Source organism: Crinia signifera, chromosome 2, assembly GCF_055691185.1.
Source record: "Crinia signifera chromosome 2, ASM5569118v1, whole genome shotgun sequence".
In the NCBI taxonomy this organism is placed as follows: domain Eukaryota; kingdom Metazoa; phylum Chordata; class Amphibia; order Anura; family Myobatrachidae; genus Crinia; species Crinia signifera.
In genome coordinates, this window is record NC_139218.1 from 152500349 (window position 1) to 152520916 (window position 20568).

Below are 20568 nucleotides of genomic sequence, written 5' to 3' on the forward strand. Positions count from 1 at the left end.
AAGATTAGATCTTCGGGACCTGTCCTCTAAATCAGCAACTTTGTCCCGTAGTAATTTGACTTCTGCTTCAAGGGCATCATGTGAGTCGATTAACCCATTGTGAGAGCTAACAACCTCCTCCATCTTGGTCTCAAGGTGGTCGGTGCGACCACCCAGTTCATCTACCGCGCGTTGGCAGTTTTGCACCGCAGCCCGAATTTCCGCCGTGACTTCATTCTTGAATTCTTTGAAAAGGAGTTTCAAGGTACCAACTGTGAGGGCGTCCGAGTCTCCCACTGGAACAGACGGTAGAGTAACAGCTGTAACAGGGGAAGACGCAGACAGTGTATGTGTGTCCGGTGGGTCAGACACGGCGGTAGGTTTATCTGTGCTCTTGGGGCGAGACGTGTGGGGTGAAGCCTTAAAGAACGGAATCTGGGAAATAGACTGGGGTGGTTTGCTACGTTTGGGAGGCATAGTGAGGAGCCCAGATGAGGTGCAGGTTGAAATATTACACGGGGTAGAGGTACGGATCCACCAAGCTAGTTACATGCAAGTCATTCCGTAGTAACCATGGGAGGTAGGAGAAACAGGGAATTAATCGGTCATAATGGTGAGTCCGATCACATTCCGTGACCCATTAGGCATATCTGTCTGATGCAAGTGAGTGTACTGACACAGCTGGCCACAGGGTGGAGCTCCTACTTATAGACTGCTGGTGTGCCTGTCAGAGAACAGGAATAGTGGGCACTTCTTGTACCTAGAGTCCACAGAGGTTGTGTAATATTATTATATGAGATGGCCGACAGTGCAGGTGGGCTCAGAGGCACCTTTAGTTAAGCACCCCAGCACCACCAGATATGGCTATATGTGTGGCACCAGGGGGCATACAACGCTACTGGGGTGATGCCTGCCCGGGGAAGGGTTTGTGGCTGAGTGCAGGCTATAACACTATTCTGAATAGGCTCCAGAGATGAGGTAGGACGGCAGCATACAGGCTCCCTCGCCTATGGGCTGTGCAGGGTCGCAGCGCAGCAGAGGCAAGATGGCCACCACTGCAGTGTCAGAAGGGAGCTCAGGGATGGCGTCCCAGGTTCCAGGGGCAGCCCTCCCTCCGCGCCCCCCTCGTTTTTTGGGGTATTAGCTGTGCGCCTCCACCCTCACAGCCCCAGGATAGCCTAAGAGCCGCCGGGCCGTTTCCAAGATGGCCGCCGCGACCAGGGAGAGAGAGGAGGTCCCGCAGCTCCCGGCCTGCTACTGACCGTCGGGTGCTCTCAGGCAGGTGAGACCTGCTTGCGTTGGTAGGGGAGGTCTCTGCTTACCTCCCAACGCTGCTCGGATCCCTTTTCGCTGCTGTTTTCCACCGCCGGCGGGTCCTGGAGCTCAGCTTCTGGGCGCGAGCTGAAATTTAGGCCGCGGCTTCACTCGAGGCACTAGGCCGCAACCCGCAGGGCAGGAGTTCTCCTACCCCCGGCTCCGCAGCACCAGGTACCTCGATTCGGAGGGTCACTACAGGGCAGGCAGGTGTGCTGACATGCACTGGGCGTACAGGAACGGGCACAAAGTGCAGTTTAAATGATTTTTTAGCAGGAGCTCAGCCAAGAGACGTCCTTTCACCTTCACCGTTAGGCCACGCCCCGTAACTTCAATTTTTAAAGAAACAAAACCATATACAATTCTTAACTAACAATGTATCTGAAGCAAATAACTTAATCTTTAAAATGGGACCTCATTTATCGTTTTTGCAAAAGTATGAAGGGAGAAAAAATGATTGTCAACAAAAATCACCTTTTAGAAATAATACATATAATGATTTATTGTCAACAAAAATCACCTTTTAGAAATAATACACATAATGATATGAAGATTATTTGTCATTTTGGATTTTCGCATTCAAAGAGTGTGGCCGGTTAGCTCAGTTGGTTAGAGCGTGGTGCTAATAACGCCAAGGTCTTGGGTTCGATCCCCACACTGGCCATTTGTTTATCTTGATGACCCAACATCATTGACAACAATGGATTTAAACTTGTAGTACAGTGCTTGGAAACTAGGCTTCATCATCAGTATTGGCTATAGTGATTATCCTAGTAACTGCCTTGAATACATTGTAGATCTTTTACCATTATACTTTAAATATATAGTATTTTACACCCTATTTTGCTTTGGACTGTAGGATGAAATGAAAGCCCTATTACCAATGCCACACTTCAAAGCACTTTATGCTTTAAGATTTTTCTTTAAAATAGAAATGCTTTTCAATCAATATATGATCTACTACGTGGCCCATGCGTAAATGTTTCATGCAAATAAAATACAATTAATTTTATAGTGAGGTTGGTGGTTTGTAGTAGGATGAAAGAAGAACTGGTTCATATGTAGCCATTTCGAGAAGCTGTGCAAAACTGATCTTCTTTGCCATGCTGTATCAACACATCCAGGGAAAGAAGTGTAGGGCACAATGTCAATTTGTAACTTCAATTTTTAAAGAAACAAAACCATATACAATTCTTAACAAACAATTTATCTGAAGCAAGTAACTTAATCTTTAAAATGGGACCTCATTTATCGTTTTTGCAAAAGTATGAAGGGAGAAAAAATGATTGTCAACAAAAATCACCTTTTAGAAATAATACATATAATGATTTGAAGATTATTTGTCATTTTGGATTTTCACAATCAAACAGTGTGGCCGGTTAGCTCAGTTGGTTAGAGCGTGGTGCTAATAACGCCAAGGTCTTGGGTTCGATCCCCACACTGGCCATTTATTTTTCTTGATGACCCAACATCATTGACAACAATGGATTTAAACTTGTAGTACAGTGCTTGGAAACTAGGCTTCATCATCAAGGCTTCATCATCAGTATTGGCTATAGTGATTATCCTAGTAACTGCCTTGAATACATTGTAGATCTTTTACCATTATACTTTAAATATATAGTATTTTCCACCCTATTTTTATTTTGCTTTGGACTGTAGGAAGAAATGAAAGCCCTATTACCAATGCCACACTTCAAAGCACTTTATGCTTTATGATTTTTCTTTAAAATAGAAATGCTTTTCAATCAATATATGATCTACTACGTGGCCCATGCGTAAATGTTTCATGCAAATAAAATACAATTAATTTTATAGTGAGGTTGGTGGTTTGTAGTAGGATGAAAGAAGAACTGGTTCATATGTAGCCATTTCGAGAAGCTGTGCAAAACTGATCATCTTTGCCATGCTGTATCAACACATCCAGGGAAAGAAGTGTAGGGCACAAAGTCAATTTGTAACTTCAATTTTTAAAGAAACAAAACCATATACAATTCTTAACTAACAATTTATCTGAAGCAAGTAACTTAATCTTTAAAATGGGACCTCAATTATCGTTTTTGCAAAAGTATGAAGGGAGAAAAAATGATTGTCAACAAAAATCACCTTTTAGAAATAATACATATATTGATTTGAAGATTATTTGTCATTTTGGATTTTCACATTCAAACAATGTGGCCGTTTAGCTCAGTTGGTTAGAGCGTGGTGCTAATAACGCCAAGGTCTTGGGTTCGATCCCCACACTGGCCATTTGTTTTTCTTGATGACCCAACATCATTGACAACAATGGATTTAAACTTGTAGTACAGTGCTTGGAAACTTGGCTTCATCATCAGTATTGGCTATAGTGATTATCCCTTGTAGCTGCCTTGAATACATTGTAGATCTTTTACCATTATCCTTTAAATATATAGTATTTGACACCCTATTTTTATTTTGCTTTGGGCTGTAGGAATAAATGAAAGCCCTATTACCAATGCCACACTTCAAAGCACTTTATGCTTTATGATTTTTCTTTAAAATAGAAATGCTTTTCAATCAATATATGATCTACTACGTGGCCCATGCGTAAATGTTTCATGCAAATAAAATACAATTCATTTTATAGTGAGGTTGGTGGTTTGTAGTAGGATGAAAGAAGAACTGGTTCATATGTAGCCATTTTGAGAAGCTGTGCAAAACTGATCATCTTTGCCATGCTGTGTCAACACATCCAGGGAAAGAAGTGTAGGGCACAAAGTGAATTTGTAACTTCAATTTTTAAAGAAACAAAACCATATACAATTCTTAACTAACAATGTATCTGAAGCAAATAACTTAATCTTTAAAATGGGACCTCATTTATCGTTTTTGCAAAAGTATGAAGGGAGAAAAAATGATTGTCAACAAAAATCACCTTTTAGAAATAATACATATAATGATTTGAAGATTATTTGTCATTTTGGATAATCACATTCAAATAGTGTGGCCGGTTAGCTCAGTTGGTTAGAGCGTGGTGCTAATAACGCAAGGTCTTGGGTTCGATCCCCACACTGGCCATTTGTTTATCTTGATGACCCAACATTATTGACAACAATGGATTTAAACTTGTAGTACAGTGCTTGGAAACTAGGCTTCATCATCAGTGTTGGCTATAGTGATTATCCCTTGTAGCTGCCTTGAATACATTGTAGATCTTTTACCATTATCCTTTAAATATATAGTATTTTACACCCTATTTTTATTTTGCTTTGGACTGTAGGAAGAAATGAAAGCCCTATTACCAATGCCACACTTCAAAGCACTTTATGCTTTATGATTTTTCTTTAAAATAGAAATGCTTTTCAATCAATATATGATCTACTACGTGGCCCATGCGTAAATGTTTCATGCAAATAAAATACAATTCATTTTATAGTGAGGTTGGTGGTTTGTAGTAGGATGAAAGAAGAACTGGTTCATATGTAGCCATTTTGAGAAGCTGTGCAAAACTGATCATCTTTGCCATGCTGTATCAACACATCCAGGGAAAGAAGTGTAGGGCACAAAGTCAATTTGTAACTTCAATTTTTAAAGAAACAAAACCATATACAATTCTTAACTAACAATGTATCTGAAGCAAATAACTTAATCTTTAAAATGGGACCTCATTTATCGTTTTTGCAAAAGTATGAAGGGAGAAAAAATGATTGTCAACAAAAATCACCTTTTAGAAATAATACATATAATGATTTGAAGATTATTTGTCATTTTGGATTTTCAAATTTAAAGAGTGTGGCCGGTTAGCTCAGTTGGTTAGAGCGTGGTGCTAATAACGCCAAGGTCTTGGGTTCGATCCCCACACTGGCCATTTGTTTTTCTTGATGACCCAACATCATTGACAACAATGGATTTAAACTTGTAGTACAGTGCTTGGAAACTAGGCTTCATCATCAGTATTGGCTATAGTGATTATCCCTTATAGCTGCCTTGAATACATTGTAGATCTTTTACCATTATCCTTTAAATATATAGTATTTTACACCCTATTTTTATTTTGCTTTGGACTGTAGGAAGAAATGAAAGCCCTATTACCAATGCCACACTTCAAAGCACTTTATGCTTTATGATTTTTCTTTAAAATAGAAATGCTTTTCAATCAATATATGATCTACTACGTGGCCCATGCGTAAATGTTTCATGCAAATAAAATACAATTAATTTTATAGTGAGGTTGGTGGTTTGTAGTAGGATGAAAGAAGAACTGGTTCATATGTAGCCATTTCGAGAAGCTGTGCAAAACTGATCTTCTTTGCCATGCTGTATCAACACATCCAGGGAAAGAAGTGTAGGGCACAAAGTCAATTTGTAACTTCAATTTTTAAAGAAACAAAACCATATACAATTCTTAACTAACAATTTATCTGAAGCAAGTAACTTAATCTTTAAAATGGGACCTCATTTATCGTTTTTGCAAAAGTATGAAGGGAGAAATAATGATTGTCAACAAAAATCACCTTTTAGAAATAATACACATAATGATTTGAAGATTATTTGTCATTTTGGATTTTCACATTCAAAGAGTGTGGCCGGTTAGCTCAGTTGGTTAGAGCGTGGTGCTAATAACGCCAAGGTCTTGGGTTCGATCCCCACACTGGCCATTTGTTTTTCTTGATGTCCCAACATCATTGACAACAATGGATTTAAACTTGTAGTACAGTGCTTGGAAACTAGGCTTCATCATCAGTATTGGCTATAGTGATTATCCCTTGTAGCTGCCTTGAATACATTGTAGATCTTTTACCATTATCCTTTAAATATATAGTATTTTACACCCTATTTTTATTTTGCTTTGGGCTGTAGGAATAAATGAAAGCCCTATTACCAATGCCACACTTCAAAGCACTTTATGCTTTATGATTTTTCTTTAAAATAGAAATGCTTTTCAATCAATATATGATCTACTACGTGGCCCATGCGTAAATGTTTCATGCAAATAAAATACAATTCATTTTATAGTAAGGTTGGTGGTTTGTAGTAGGATGAAAGAAGAACTGGTTCATATGTAGCCATTTTGAGAAGCTGTGCAAAACTGATCATCTTTGCCATGCTGTATCAACACATCCAGGGAAAGAAGTGTAGGGCACAAAGTCAATTTGTAACTTCAATTTTTAAAGAAACAAAACCATATACAATTCTTAACTAACAATGTATCTGAAGCAAATAACTTAATCTTTAAAATGGGACCTCATTTATCGTTTTTGCAAAAGTATGAAGGGAGAAAAAATGATTGTCAACAAAAATCACCTTTTAGAAATAATACATATAATGATTTGAAGATTATTTGTCATTTTGGATTTTCACATTCAAAGAGTGTGGCCGGTTAGCTCAGTTGGTTAGAGTGTGGTGCTAATAACGCCAAGGTCTTGGGTTCGATCCCCACACTGGCCATTTGTTTTTCTTGATGACCCAACATCATTGACAACAATGGATTTAAACTTGTAGTACAGTGCTTGGAAACTTGGCTTCATCATCAGTATTGGCTATAGTGATTATCCCTTGTAGCTGCCTTGAATACATTGTAGATCTTTTACCATTATCCTTTAAATATATAGTATTTGACACCCTATTTTTATTTTGCTTTGGGCTGTAGGAATAAATGAAAGCCCTATTACCAATGCCACACTTCAAAGCACTTTATGCTTTATGATTTTTCTTTAAAATAGAAATGCTTTTCAATCAATATATGATCTACTACGTGGCCCATGCGTAAATGTTTCATGCAAATAAAATACAATTCATTTTATAGTGAGGTTGGTGGTTTGTAGTAGGATGAAAGAAGAACTGGTTCATATGTAGCCATTTTGAGAAGCTGTGCAAAACTGATCATCTTTGCCATGCTGTGTCAACACATCCAGGGAAAGAAGTGTAGGGCACAAAGTGAATTTGTAACTTCAATTTTTAAAGAAACAAAACCATATACAATTCTTAACTAACAATGTATCTGAAGCAAATAACTTAATCTTTAAAATGGGACCTCATTTATCGTTTTTGCAAAAGTATGAAGGGAGAAAAAATGATTGTCAACAAAAATCACCTTTTAGAAATAATACATATAATGATTTGAAGATTATTTGTCATTTTGGATAATCACATTCAAATAGTGTGGCCGGTTAGCTCAGTTGGTTAGAGCGTGGTGCTAATAACGCAAGGTCTTGGGTTCGATCCCCACACTGGCCATTTGTTTATCTTGATGACCCAACATTATTGACAACAATGGATTTAAACTTGTAGTACAGTGCTTGGAAACTAGGCTTCATCATCAGTGTTGGCTATAGTGATTATCCCTTGTAGCTGCCTTGAATACATTGTAGATCTTTTACCATTATCCTTTAAATATATAGTATTTTACACCCTATTTTTATTTTGCTTTGGACTGTAGGAAGAAATGAAAGCCCTATTACCAATGCCACACTTCAAAGCACTTTATGCTTTATGATTTTTCTTTAAAATAGAAATGCTTTTCAATCAATATATGATCTACTACGTGGCCCATGCGTAAATGTTTCATGCAAATAAAATACAATTCATTTTATAGTGAGGTTGGTGGTTTGTAGTAGGATGAAAGAAGAACTGGTTCATATGTAGCCATTTTGAGAAGCTGTGCAAAACTGATCATCTTTGCCATGCTGTATCAACACATCCAGGGAAAGAAGTGTAGGGCACAAAGTCAATTTGTAACTTCAATTTTTAAAGAAACAAAACCATATACAATTCTTAACTAACAATGTATCTGAAGCAAATAACTTAATCTTTAAAATGGGACCTCATTTATCGTTTTTGCAAAAGTATGAAGGGAGAAAAAATGATTGTCAACAAAAATCACCTTTTAGAAATAATACATATAATGATTTGAAGATTATTTGTCATTTTGGATTTTCAAATTTAAAGAGTGTGGCCGGTTAGCTCAGTTGGTTAGAGCGTGGTGCTAATAACGCCAAGGTCTTGGGTTCGATCCCCACACTGGCCATTTGTTTTTCTTGATGACCCAACATCATTGACAACAATGGATTTAAACTTGTAGTACAGTGCTTGGAAACTAGGCTTCATCATCAGTATTGGCTATAGTGATTATCCCTTATAGCTGCCTTGAATACATTGTAGATCTTTTACCATTATCCTTTAAATATATAGTATTTTACACCCTATTTTTATTTTGCTTTGGACTGTAGGAAGAAATGAAAGCCCTATTACCAATGCCACACTTCAAAGCACTTTATGCTTTATGATTTTTCTTTAAAATAGAAATGCTTTTCAATCAATATATGATCTACTACGTGGCCCATGCGTAAATGTTTCATGCAAATAAAATACAATTAATTTTATAGTGAGGTTGGTGGTTTGTAGTAGGATGAAAGAAGAACTGGTTCATATGTAGCCATTTCGAGAAGCTGTGCAAAACTGATCTTCTTTGCCATGCTGTATCAACACATCCAGGGAAAGAAGTGTAGGGCACAAAGTCAATTTGTAACTTCAATTTTTAAAGAAACAAAACCATATACAATTCTTAACTAACAATTTATCTGAAGCAAGTAACTTAATCTTTAAAATGGGACCTCATTTATCGTTTTTGCAAAAGTATGAAGGGAGAAATAATGATTGTCAACAAAAATCACCTTTTAGAAATAATACACATAATGATTTGAAGATTATTTGTCATTTTGGATTTTCACATTCAAAGAGTGTGGCCGGTTAGCTCAGTTGGTTAGAGCGTGGTGCTAATAACGCCAAGGTCTTGGGTTCGATCCCCACACTGGCCATTTGTTTTTCTTGATGTCCCAACATCATTGACAACAATGGATTTAAACTTGTAGTACAGTGCTTGGAAACTAGGCTTCATCATCAGTATTGGCTATAGTGATTATCCCTTGTAGCTGCCTTGAATACATTGTAGATCTTTTACCATTATCCTTTAAATATATAGTATTTTACACCCTATTTTTATTTTGCTTTGGGCTGTAGGAATAAATGAAAGCCCTATTACCAATGCCACACTTCAAAGCACTTTATGCTTTATGATTTTTCTTTAAAATAGAAATGCTTTTCAATCAATATATGATCTACTACGTGGCCCATGCGTAAATGTTTCATGCAAATAAAATACAATTCATTTTATAGTAAGGTTGGTGGTTTGTAGTAGGATGAAAAAAGAACTGGTTCATATGTAGCCATTTTGAGAAGCTGTGCAAAACTGATCATCTTTGCCATGCTGTATCAACACATCCAGGGAAAGAAGTGTAGGGCACAAAGTCAATTTGTAACTTCAATTTTTAAAGAAACAAAACCATATACAATTCTTAACTAACAATGTATCTGAAGCAAATAACTTAATCTTTAAAATGGGACCTCATTTATCGTTTTTGCAAAAGTATGAAGGGAGAAAAAATGATTGTCAACAAAAATCACCTTTTAGAAATAATACATATAATGATTTGAAGATTATTTGTCATTTTGGATTTTCACATTCAAAGAGTGTGGCCGGTTAGCTCAGTTGGTTAGAGTGTGGTGCTAATAACACCAAGGTCTTGGGTTCGATCCCCACACTGGCCATTTGTTTTTCTTGATGACCCAACATCATTGACAACAATGGATTTAAACTTGTAGTACAGTGCTTGGAAACTAGGCTTCATCATCAGTATTGGCTATAGTGATTATCCCTTGTAGCTACCTTGAATACATTGTAGATCTTTTACCATTATCCTTTAAATATATAGTATTTTACACCCTATTTTTATTTTGCTTTGGGCTGTAGGAATAAATGAAAGCCCTATTACCAATGCCACACTTCAAAGCACTTTATGCTTTATGATTTTTCTTTAAAATAGAAATGCTTTTCAATCAATATATGATCTACTACGTGGCCCATGCGTAAATGTTTCATGCAAATAAAATACAATTCATTTTATAGTGAGGTTGGTGGTTTGTAGTAGGATGAAAGAAGAACTGGTTCATATGTAGCCATTTCGAGAAGCTGTGCAAAACTGATCATCTTTGCCATGCTGTATCAACACATCCAGGGAAAGAAGTGTAGGGCACAAAGTCAATTTGTAACTTCAATTTTTAAAGAAACAAAACCATATACAATTCTTAACTAACAATGTATCTGAAGCAAATAACTTAATCTTTAAAATGGGACCTCATTTATCGTTTTTGCAAAAGTATGAAGGGAGAAAAAATGATTGTCAACAAAAATCACCTTTTAGAAATAATACATATAATGATTTGAAGATTATTTGTCATTTTGGATTTTCACATTCAAACAGTGTGGCCGGTTAGCTCAGTTGGTTAGAGCGTGGTGCTAATAACGCCAAGGTCTTGGGTTCGATCCCCACACTGGCCATTTGTTTATCTTGATGACCCAACATCATTGACAACAATGGATTTAAACTTGTAGTACAGTGCTTGGAAACTAGGCTTCATCATCAGTATTGGCTATAGTGATTATCCTAGTAACTGCCTTGAATACATTGTAGATCTTTTACCATTATACTTTAAATATATAGTATTTTACACCCTATTTTTATTTTGCTTTGGACTGTAGGAAGAAATGAAAGCCCTATTACCAATGCCACACTTCAAAGCACTTTATGCTTTATGATTTTTCTTTAAAATAGAAATGCTTTTCAATCAATATATGATCTACTACGTGGCCCATGCGTAAATGTTTCATGCAAATAAAATACAATTCATTTTATAGTGAGGTTGGTGGTTTGTAGTAGGATGAAAGAAGAACTGGTTCATATGTAGCCATTTCGAGAAGCTGTGCAAAACTGATCTTCTTTGCCATGCTGTATCAACACATCCAGGGAAAGAAGTGTAGGGCACAAAGTCAATTTGCAACTTCAATTTTTAAAGAAACAAAACCATATACAATTCTTAACTAACAATTTATCTGAAGCAAGTAACTTAATCTTTAAAATGGGACCTCATTTATCGTTTTTGCAAAAGTATGAAGGGAGAAAAAATGATTGTCAACAAAAATCACCTTTTAGAAATAATACATATAATGATTTGAAGATTATTTGTCATTTTGGATTTTCAAATTTAAAGAGTGTGGCCGGTTAGCTCAGTTGGTTAGAGCGTGGTGCTAATAACGCCAAGGTCTTGGGTTCGATCCCCACACTGGCCATTTGTTTTTCTTGATGACCCAACATCATTGACAACAATGGATTTAAACTTGTAGTACAGTGCTTGGAAACTAGGCTTCATCATCAGTATTGGCTATAGTGATTATCCCTTATAGCTGCCTTGAATACATTGTAGATCTTTTACCATTATCCTTTAAATATATAGTATTTTACACCCTATTTTTATTTTGCTTTGGACTGTAGGAAGAAATGAAAGCCCTATTACCAATGCCACACTTCAAAGCACTTTATGCTTTATGATTTTTCTTTAAAATAGAAATGCTTTTCAATCAATATATGATCTACTACGTGGCCCATGCGTAAATGTTTCATGCAAATAAAATACAATTAATTTTATAGTGAGGTTGGTGGTTTGTAGTAGGATGAAAGAAGAACTGGTTCATATGTAGCCATTTCGAGAAGCTGTGCAAAACTGATCTTCTTTGCCATGCTGTATCAACACATCCAGGGAAAGAAGTGTAGGGCACAAAGTCAATTTGTAACTTCAATTTTTAAAGAAACAAAACCATATACAATTCTTAACTAACAATTTATCTGAAGCAAGTAACTTAATCTTTAAAATGGGACCTCATTTATCGTTTTTGCAAAAGTATGAAGGGAGAAATAATGATTGTCAACAAAAATCACCTTTTAGAAATAATACACATAATGATTTGAAGATTATTTGTCATTTTGGATTTTCACATTCAAAGAGTGTGGCCGGTTAGCTCAGTTGGTTAGAGCGTGGTGCTAATAACGCCAAGGTCTTGGGTTCGATCCCCACACTGGCCATTTGTTTTTCTTGATGTCCCAACATCATTGACAACAATGGATTTAAACTTGTAGTACAGTGCTTGGAAACTAGGCTTCATCATCAGTATTGGCTATAGTGATTATCCCTTGTAGCTGCCTTGAATACATTGTAGATCTTTTACCATTATCCTTTAAATATATAGTATTTTACACCCTATTTTTATTTTGCTTTGGGCTGTAGGAATAAATGAAAGCCCTATTACCAATGCCACACTTCAAAGCACTTTATGCTTTATGATTTTTCTTTAAAATAGAAATGCTTTTCAATCAATATATGATCTACTACGTGGCCCATGCGTAAATGTTTCATGCAAATAAAATACAATTCATTTTATAGTAAGGTTGGTGGTTTGTAGTAGGATGAAAGAAGAACTGGTTCATATGTAGCCATTTTGAGAAGCTGTGCAAAACTGATCATCTTTGCCATGCTGTATCAACACATCCAGGGAAAGAAGTGTAGGGCACAAAGTCAATTTGTAACTTCAATTTTTAAAGAAACAAAACCATATACAATTCTTAACTAACAATGTATCTGAAGCAAATAACTTAATCTTTAAAATGGGACCTCATTTATCGTTTTTGCAAAAGTATGAAGGGAGAAAAAATGATTGTCAACAAAAATCACCTTTTAGAAATAATACATATAATGATTTGAAGATTATTTGTCATTTTGGATTTTCACATTCAAAGAGTGTGGCCGGTTAGCTCAGTTGGTTAGAGTGTGGTGCTAATAACACCAAGGTCTTGGGTTCGATCCCCACACTGGCCATTTGTTTTTCTTGATGACCCAACATCATTGACAACAATGGATTTAAACTTGTAGTACAGTGCTTGGAAACTAGGCTTCATCATCAGTATTGGCTATAGTGATTATCCCTTGTAGCTACCTTGAATACATTGTAGATCTTTTACCATTATCCTTTAAATATATAGTATTTTACACCCTATTTTTATTTTGCTTTGGGCTGTAGGAATAAATGAAAGCCCTATTACCAATGCCACACTTCAAAGCACTTTATGCTTTATGATTTTTCTTTAAAATAGAAATGCTTTTCAATCAATATATGATCTACTACGTGGCCCATGCGTAAATGTTTCATGCAAATAAAATACAATTAATTTTATAGTGAGGTTGGTGGTTTGTAGTAGGATGAAAGAAGAACTGGTTCATATGTAGCCATTTCGAGAAGCTGTGCAAAACTGATCATCTTTGCCATGCTGTATCAACACATCCAGGGAAAGAAGTGTAGGGCACAAAGTCAATTTGTAACTTCAATTTTTAAAGAAACAAAACCATATACAATTCTTAACTAACAATGTATCTGAAGCAAATAACTTAATCTTTAAAATGGGACCTCATTTATCGTTTTTGCAAAAGTATGAAGGGAGAAAAAATGATTGTCAACAAAAATCACCTTTTAGAAATAATACATATAATGATTTGAAGATTATTTGTCATTTTGGATTTTCACATTCAAACAGTGTGGCCGGTTAGCTCAGTTGGTTAGAGCGTGGTGCTAATAACGCCAAGGTCTTGGGTTCGATCCCCACACTGGCCATTTGTTTATCTTGATGACCCAACATCATTGACAACAATGGATTTAAACTTGTAGTACAGTGCTTGGAAACTAGGCTTCATCATCAGTATTGGCTATAGTGATTATCCTAGTAACTGCCTTGAATACATTGTAGATCTTTTACCATTATACTTTAAATATATAGTATTTTACACCCTATTTTTATTTTGCTTTGGACTGTAGGAAGAAATGAAAGCCCTATTACCAATGCCACACTTCAAAGCACTTTATGCTTTATGATTTTTCTTTAAAATAGAAATGCTTTTCAATCAATATATGATCTACTACGTGGCCCATGCGTAAATGTTTCATGCAAATAAAATACAATTCATTTTATAGTGAGGTTGGTGGTTTGTAGTAGGATGAAAGAAGAACTGGTTCATATGTAGCCATTTCGAGAAGCTGTGCAAAACTGATCTTCTTTGCCATGCTGTATCAACACATCCAGGGAAAGAAGTGTAGGGCACAAAGTCAATTTGCAACTTCAATTTTTAAAGAAACAAAACCATATACAATTCTTAACTAACAATTTATCTGAAGCAAGTAACTTAATCTTTAAAATGGGACCTCATTTATCGTTTTTGCAAAAGTATGAAGGGAGAAAAAATGATTGTCAACAAAAATCACCTTTTAGAAATAATACATATAATGATTTGAAGATTATTTGTCATTTTGGATAATCACATTCAAATAGTGTGGCCGGTTAGCTCAGTTGGTTAGAGCGTGGTGCTAATAACGCCAAGGTCTTGGGTTCGATCCCCACACTGGCCATTTGTTTATCTTGATGACCCAACATTATTGACAACAATGGATTTAAACTTGTAGTACAGTGCTTGGAAACTAGGCTTCATCATCAGTATTGGCTATAGTGATTATCCGTTGTAGCTGCCTTGAATACATTGTAGATCTTTTACCATTATCCTTTAAATATATAGTATTTTACACCCTATTTTTATTTTGCTTTGGACTGTAGGAAGAAATGAAAGCCCTATTACCAATGCCACACTTCAAAGCACTTTATGCTTTATGATTTTTCTTTAAAATAGAAATGCTTTTCAATCAATATATGATCTACTACGTGGCCCATGCGTAAATGTTTCATGCAAATAAAATACAATTCATTTTATAGTGAGGTTGGTGGTTTGTAGTAGGATGAAAGAAGAACTGGTTCATATGTAGCCATTTCGAGAAGCTGTGCAAAACTGATCTTCTTTGCCATGCTGTATCAACACATCCAGGGAAAGAAGTGTAGGGCACAAAGTCAATTTGCAACTTCAATTTTTAAAGAAACAAAACCATATACAATTCTTAACTAACAATTTATCTGAAGCAAGTAACTTAATCTTTAAAATGGGACCTCATTTATCGTTTTTGCAAAAGTATGAAGGGAGAAAAAATGATTGTCAACAAAAATCACCTTTTAGAAATAATACATATAATGATTTGAAGATTATTTGTCATTTTGGATAATCACATTCAAATAGTGTGGCCGGTTAGCTCAGTTGGTTAGAGCGTGGTGCTAATAACGCCAAGGTCTTGGGTTCGATCCCCACACTGGCCATTTGTTTATCTTGATGACCCAACATTATTGACAACAATGGATTTAAACTTGTAGTACAGTGCTTGGAAACTAGGCTTCATCATCAGTATTGGCTATAGTGATTATCCGTTGTAGCTGCCTTGAATACATTGTAGATCTTTTACCATTATCCTTTAAATATATAGTATTTTACACCCTATTTTTATTTTGCTTTGGACTGTAGGAAGAAATGAAAGCCCTATTACCAATGCCACACTTCAAAGCACTTTATGCTTTATGATTTTTCTTTAAAATAGAAATGCTTTTCAATCAATATATGATCTACTACGTGGCCCATGCGTAAATGTTTCATGCAAATAAAATACAATTCATTTTATAGTGAGGTTGGTGGTTTGTAGTAGGATGAAAGAAGAACTGGTTCATATGTAGCCATTTTGAGAAGCTGTGCAAAACTGATCATCTTTGCCATGCTGTATCAACACATCCAGGGAAAGAAGTGTAGGGCACAAAGTCAATTTGTAACTTCAATTTTTAAAGAAACAAAACCATATACAATTCTTAACTAACAATGTATCTGAAGCAAATAACTTAATCTTTAAAATGGGACCTCATTTATCGTTTTTGCAAAAGTATGAAGGGAGAAAAAATGATTGTCAACAAAAATCACCTTTTAGAAATAATACATATAATGATTTGAAGATTATTTATCATTTTGGATTTTCAAATTTAAAGAGTGTGGCCGGTTAGCTCAGTTGGTTAGAGCGTGGTGCTAATAACGCCAAGGTCTTGGGTTCGATCCCCACACTGGCCATTTGTTTTTCTTGAGGACCCAACATCATTGACAACAATGGATTTAAACTTGTAGTACAGTGCTTGGAAACTAGGCTTCATCATCAGTATTGGCTATAGTGATTATCCTAGTAACTGCCTTGAATACATTGTAGATCTTTTACCATTATACTTTAAATATATAGTATTTTACACCCTATTTTTATTTTGCTTTGGACTGTAGGAAGAAATGAAAGCCCTATTACCAATGCCACACTTCAAAGCACTTTATGCTTTATGATTTTTTTTTTAAAATAGAAATGCTTTTCAATCAATATATGATCTACTACGTGGCCCATGCGTAAATGTTTCATGCAAATAAAATACAATTCATTTTATAGTGAGGTTGGTGGTTTGTAGTAGGATGAAAGAAGAACTGGTTCATATGTAGCCATTTCGAGAAGCTGTGCAAAACTGATCATCTTTGCCATGCTGTATCAACACATCCAGGGAAAGAAGTGTAGGGCACAAAGTCAATTTGTAACTTCAATTTTTAAAGAAACAAAACCATATACAATTCTTAACTAACAATGTATCTGAAGCAAATAACTTAATCTTTAAAATGGGACCTCATTTATCGTTTTTGCAAAAGTATGAAGGGAGAAAAAATGATTGTCAACAAAAATCACCTTTTAGAAATAATACATATAATGATTTGAAGATTATTTGTCATTTTGGATTTTCACATTCAAACAGTGTGGCCGGTTAGCTCAGTTGGTTAGAGCGTGGTGCTAATAACGCCAAGGTCTTGGGTTCGATCCCCACACTGGCCATTTGTTTATCTTGATGACCCAACATTATTGACAACAATGGATTTAAACTTGTAGTACAGTGCTTGGAAACTAGGCTTCATCATCAGTATTGGCTATAGTGATTATCCGTTGTAGCTGCCTTGAATACATTGTAGATCTTTTACCATTATCCTTTAAATATATAGTATTTTACACCCTATTTTTATTTTGCTTTGGACTGTAGGAAGAAATGAAAGCCCTATTACCAATGCCACACTTCAAAGCACTTTATGCTTTATGATTTTTCTTTAAAATAGAAATGCTTTTCAATCAATATATGATCTACTACGTGGCCCATGCGTAAATGTTTCATGCAAATAAAATACAATTAATTTTATAGTGAGGTTGGTGGTTTGTAGTAGGATGAAAGAAGAACTGGTTCATATGTAGCCATTTTGAGAAGCTGTGCAAAACTGATCATCTTTGCCATGCTGTATCAACACATCCAGGGAAAGAAGTGTAGGGCACAAAGTCAATTTGTAACTTCAATTTTTAAAGAAACAAAACCATATACAATTCTTAACTAACAATTTATCTGAAGCAAGTAACTTAATCTTTAAAATGGGACCTCAATTATCGTTTTTGCAAAAGTATGAAGGGAGAAAAAATGATTGTCAACAAAAATCACCTTTTAGAAATAATACATATATTGATTTGAAGATTATTTGTCATTTTGGATTTTCACAATCAAACAGTGTGGCCGGTTAGCTCAGTTGGTTAGAGCGTAGTGCTAATAACGCCAAGGTCTTGGGTTCGATCCCCACACTGGCCATTTGTTTTTCTTGATGACCCAACATCATTGACAACAATGGATTTAAACTTGTAGTACAGTGCTTGGAAACTAGGCTTCATCATCAGTATTGGCTATAGTGATTATCCTAGTAACTGCCTTGAATACATTGTAGATCTTTTACCATTATACTTTAAATATATAGTATTTTACACCCTATTTTTATTTTGCTTTGGACTGTAGGAAGAAATGAAAGCCCTATTACCAATGCCACACTTGAAAGCACTTTATGCTTTATGATTTTTCTTTAAAATAGAAATGCTTTTCAATCAATATATGATCTACTACGTGGCCCATGCGTAAATGTTTCATGCAAATAAAATACAATTCATTTTATAGTGAGGTTGGTGGTTTGTAGTAGGATGAAAGAAGAACTGGTTCATATGTAGCCATTTCGAGAAGCTGTGCAAAACTGATCTTCTTTGCCATGCTGTATCAACACATCCAGGGAAAGAAGTGTAGGGCACAAAGTCAATTTGCAACTTCAATTTTTAAAGAAACAAAACCATATACAATTCTTAACTAACAATTTATCTGAAGCAAGTAACTTAATCTTTAAAATGGGACCTCATTTATCGTTTTTGCAAAAGTATGAAGGGAGAAAAAATGATTGTCAACAAAAATCACCTTTTAGAAATAATACATATAATGATTTGAAGATTATTTGTCATTTTGGATTTTCACATTCAAAGAGTGTGGCCGGTTAGCTCAGTTGGTTAGAGCGTGGTGCTAATAATGCCAAGGTCTTGGGTTCGATCCCCACACTGGCCATTTGTTTTTCTTGATGACCCAACATCATTGACAACAATGGATTTAAACTTGTAGTACAGTGCTTGGAAACTAGGCTTCATCATCAGTATTGGCTATAATGATTATCCCTTGTAGCTGCCTTGAATACATTGTAGATCTTTTACCATTATCCTTTAAATATATAGTATTTTACACCCTATTTTTATTTTGCTTTGGGCTGTAGGAATAAATGAAAGCCCTATTACCAATGCCACACTTCAAAGCACTTTATGCTTTATGATTTTTCTTTAAAATAGAAATGCTTTTCAATCAATATATGATCTACTACGTGGCCCATGCGTAAATGTTTCATGCAAATAAAATACAATTCATTTTATAGTGAGGTTGGTGGTTTGTAGTAGGATGAAAGAAGAACTGGTTCATATGTAGCCATTTTGAGAAGCTGTGCAAAACTGATCATCTTTGCCATGCTGTATCAACACATCCAGGGAAAGAAGTGTAGGGCACAAAGTCAATTTGTAACTTCAATTTTTAAAGAAACAAAACCATATACAATTCTTAACTAACAATGTATCTGAAGCAAATAACTTAATCTTTAAAATGGGACCTCATTTATCGTTTTTGCAAAAGTATGAAGGGAGAAAAAATGATTGTCAACAAAAATCACCTTTTAGAAATAATACATATAATGATTTGAAGATTATTTGTCATTTTGGATTTTCACATTCAAAGAGTGTGGCCGGTTAGCTCAGTTGGTTAGAGCGTGGTGCTAATAATGCCAAGGTCTTGGGTTCGATCCCCACACTGGCCATTTGTTTTTCTTGATGACCCAACATCATTGACAACAATGGATTTAAACTTGTAGTACAGTGCTTGGAAACTAGGCTTCATCATCAGTATTGGCTATAGTGATTATCCTAGTAACTGCCTTGAATACATTGTAGATCTTTTACCATTATACTTTAAATATATAGTATTTTACACCCTATTTTTATTTTGCTTTGGACTGTAGGAAGAAATGAAAGCCCTATTACCAATGCCACACTTGAAAGCACTTTATGCTTTATGATTTTTCTTTAAAATAGAAATGCTTTTCAATCAATATATGATCTACTACGTGGCCCATGCGTAAATGTTTCATGCAAATAAAATACAATTCATTTTATAGTGAGGTTGGTGGTTTGTAGTAGGATGAAAGAAGAACTGGTTCATATGTAGCCATTTCGAGAAGCTGTGCAAAACTGATCTTCTTTGCCATGCTGTATCAACACATCCAGGGAAAGAAGTGTAGGGCACAAAGTCAATTTGCAACTTCAATTTTTAAAGAAACAAAACCATATACAATTCTTAACTAACAATTTATCTGAAGCAAGTAACTTAATCTTTAAAATGGGACCTCATTTATCGTTTTTGCAAAAGTATGAAGGGAGAAAAAATGATTGTCAACAAAAATCACCTTTTAGAAATAATACATATAATGATTTGAAGATTATTTGTCATTTTGGATTTTCACATTCAAAGAGTGTGGCCGGTTAGCTCAGTTGGTTAGAGCGTGGTGCTAATAATGCCAAGGTCTTGGGTTCGATCCCCACACTGGCCATTTGTTTTTCTTGATGACCCAACATCATTGACAACAATGGATTTAAACTTGTAGTACAGTGCTTGGAAACTAGGCTTCATCATCAGTATTGGCTATAATGATTATCCCTTGTAGCTGCCTTGAATACATTGTAGATCTTTTACCATTATCCTTTAAATATATAGTATTTTACACCCTATTTTTATTTTGCTTTGGACTGTAGGAAGAAATGAAAGCCCTATTACCAATGCCACACTTCAAAGCACTTTATGCTTTATGATTTTTCTTTAAAATAGAAATGCTTTTCAATCAATATATGATCTACTACGTGGCCCATGCGTAAATGTTTCATGCAAATAAAATACAATTCATTTTATAGTGAGGTTGGTGGTTTGTAGTAGGATGAAAGAAGAACTGGTTCATATGTAGCCATTTTGAGAAGCTGTGCAAAACTGATCATCT

The 20568-nt window shown here is 35.4% G+C and overlaps 18 non-coding genes across 18 annotated transcripts; all 18 read left to right on the forward strand.

Annotated features, from left to right (window-relative positions):
- The first annotated feature begins 1883 nt into the window (after nt 1–1883).
- On the forward strand, nt 1884–1957 carry TRNAI-AAU (transfer RNA isoleucine (anticodon AAU)). Its single transcript has one exon. It is a non-coding gene; the product is annotated as a tRNA-Ile (tRNA).
- Nucleotides 1958–2666: 709 nt separating this feature from the next.
- Nucleotides 2667–2740, forward strand: TRNAI-AAU (transfer RNA isoleucine (anticodon AAU)). The gene has a single exon. It is a non-coding gene; the product is annotated as a tRNA-Ile (tRNA).
- A 2308-nt stretch (nt 2741–5048) lies between these two features.
- On the forward strand, nt 5049–5122 carry TRNAI-AAU (transfer RNA isoleucine (anticodon AAU)). Its single transcript has one exon. It is a non-coding gene; the product is annotated as a tRNA-Ile (tRNA).
- A 716-nt stretch (nt 5123–5838) lies between these two features.
- Nucleotides 5839–5912, forward strand: TRNAI-AAU (transfer RNA isoleucine (anticodon AAU)). The gene has a single exon. It is a non-coding gene; the product is annotated as a tRNA-Ile (tRNA).
- A 716-nt stretch (nt 5913–6628) lies between these two features.
- TRNAI-AAU (transfer RNA isoleucine (anticodon AAU)) lies at nt 6629–6702 on the forward strand. Its single transcript has one exon. It is a non-coding gene; the product is annotated as a tRNA-Ile (tRNA).
- Nucleotides 6703–8207: 1505 nt separating this feature from the next.
- On the forward strand, nt 8208–8281 carry TRNAI-AAU (transfer RNA isoleucine (anticodon AAU)). Its single transcript has one exon. It is a non-coding gene; the product is annotated as a tRNA-Ile (tRNA).
- A 716-nt stretch (nt 8282–8997) lies between these two features.
- Nucleotides 8998–9071, forward strand: TRNAI-AAU (transfer RNA isoleucine (anticodon AAU)). Its single transcript has one exon. It is a non-coding gene; the product is annotated as a tRNA-Ile (tRNA).
- Nucleotides 9072–10577: 1506 nt separating this feature from the next.
- Nucleotides 10578–10651, forward strand: TRNAI-AAU (transfer RNA isoleucine (anticodon AAU)). Its single transcript has one exon. It is a non-coding gene; the product is annotated as a tRNA-Ile (tRNA).
- Nucleotides 10652–11366: 715 nt separating this feature from the next.
- On the forward strand, nt 11367–11440 carry TRNAI-AAU (transfer RNA isoleucine (anticodon AAU)). The gene has a single exon. It is a non-coding gene; the product is annotated as a tRNA-Ile (tRNA).
- A 716-nt stretch (nt 11441–12156) lies between these two features.
- Nucleotides 12157–12230, forward strand: TRNAI-AAU (transfer RNA isoleucine (anticodon AAU)). Its single transcript has one exon. It is a non-coding gene; the product is annotated as a tRNA-Ile (tRNA).
- Nucleotides 12231–13736: 1506 nt separating this feature from the next.
- Nucleotides 13737–13810, forward strand: TRNAI-AAU (transfer RNA isoleucine (anticodon AAU)). Its single transcript has one exon. It is a non-coding gene; the product is annotated as a tRNA-Ile (tRNA).
- A 715-nt stretch (nt 13811–14525) lies between these two features.
- Nucleotides 14526–14599, forward strand: TRNAI-AAU (transfer RNA isoleucine (anticodon AAU)). The gene has a single exon. It is a non-coding gene; the product is annotated as a tRNA-Ile (tRNA).
- Nucleotides 14600–15315: 716 nt separating this feature from the next.
- Nucleotides 15316–15389, forward strand: TRNAI-AAU (transfer RNA isoleucine (anticodon AAU)). Its single transcript has one exon. It is a non-coding gene; the product is annotated as a tRNA-Ile (tRNA).
- Nucleotides 15390–16105: 716 nt separating this feature from the next.
- TRNAI-AAU (transfer RNA isoleucine (anticodon AAU)) lies at nt 16106–16179 on the forward strand. The gene has a single exon. It is a non-coding gene; the product is annotated as a tRNA-Ile (tRNA).
- A 716-nt stretch (nt 16180–16895) lies between these two features.
- On the forward strand, nt 16896–16969 carry TRNAI-AAU (transfer RNA isoleucine (anticodon AAU)). Its single transcript has one exon. It is a non-coding gene; the product is annotated as a tRNA-Ile (tRNA).
- A 1505-nt stretch (nt 16970–18474) lies between these two features.
- Nucleotides 18475–18548, forward strand: TRNAI-AAU (transfer RNA isoleucine (anticodon AAU)). Its single transcript has one exon. It is a non-coding gene; the product is annotated as a tRNA-Ile (tRNA).
- A 716-nt stretch (nt 18549–19264) lies between these two features.
- TRNAI-AAU (transfer RNA isoleucine (anticodon AAU)) lies at nt 19265–19338 on the forward strand. Its single transcript has one exon. It is a non-coding gene; the product is annotated as a tRNA-Ile (tRNA).
- A 715-nt stretch (nt 19339–20053) lies between these two features.
- TRNAI-AAU (transfer RNA isoleucine (anticodon AAU)) lies at nt 20054–20127 on the forward strand. Its single transcript has one exon. It is a non-coding gene; the product is annotated as a tRNA-Ile (tRNA).
- The last annotated feature ends 441 nt before the right edge of the window (nt 20128–20568 follow it).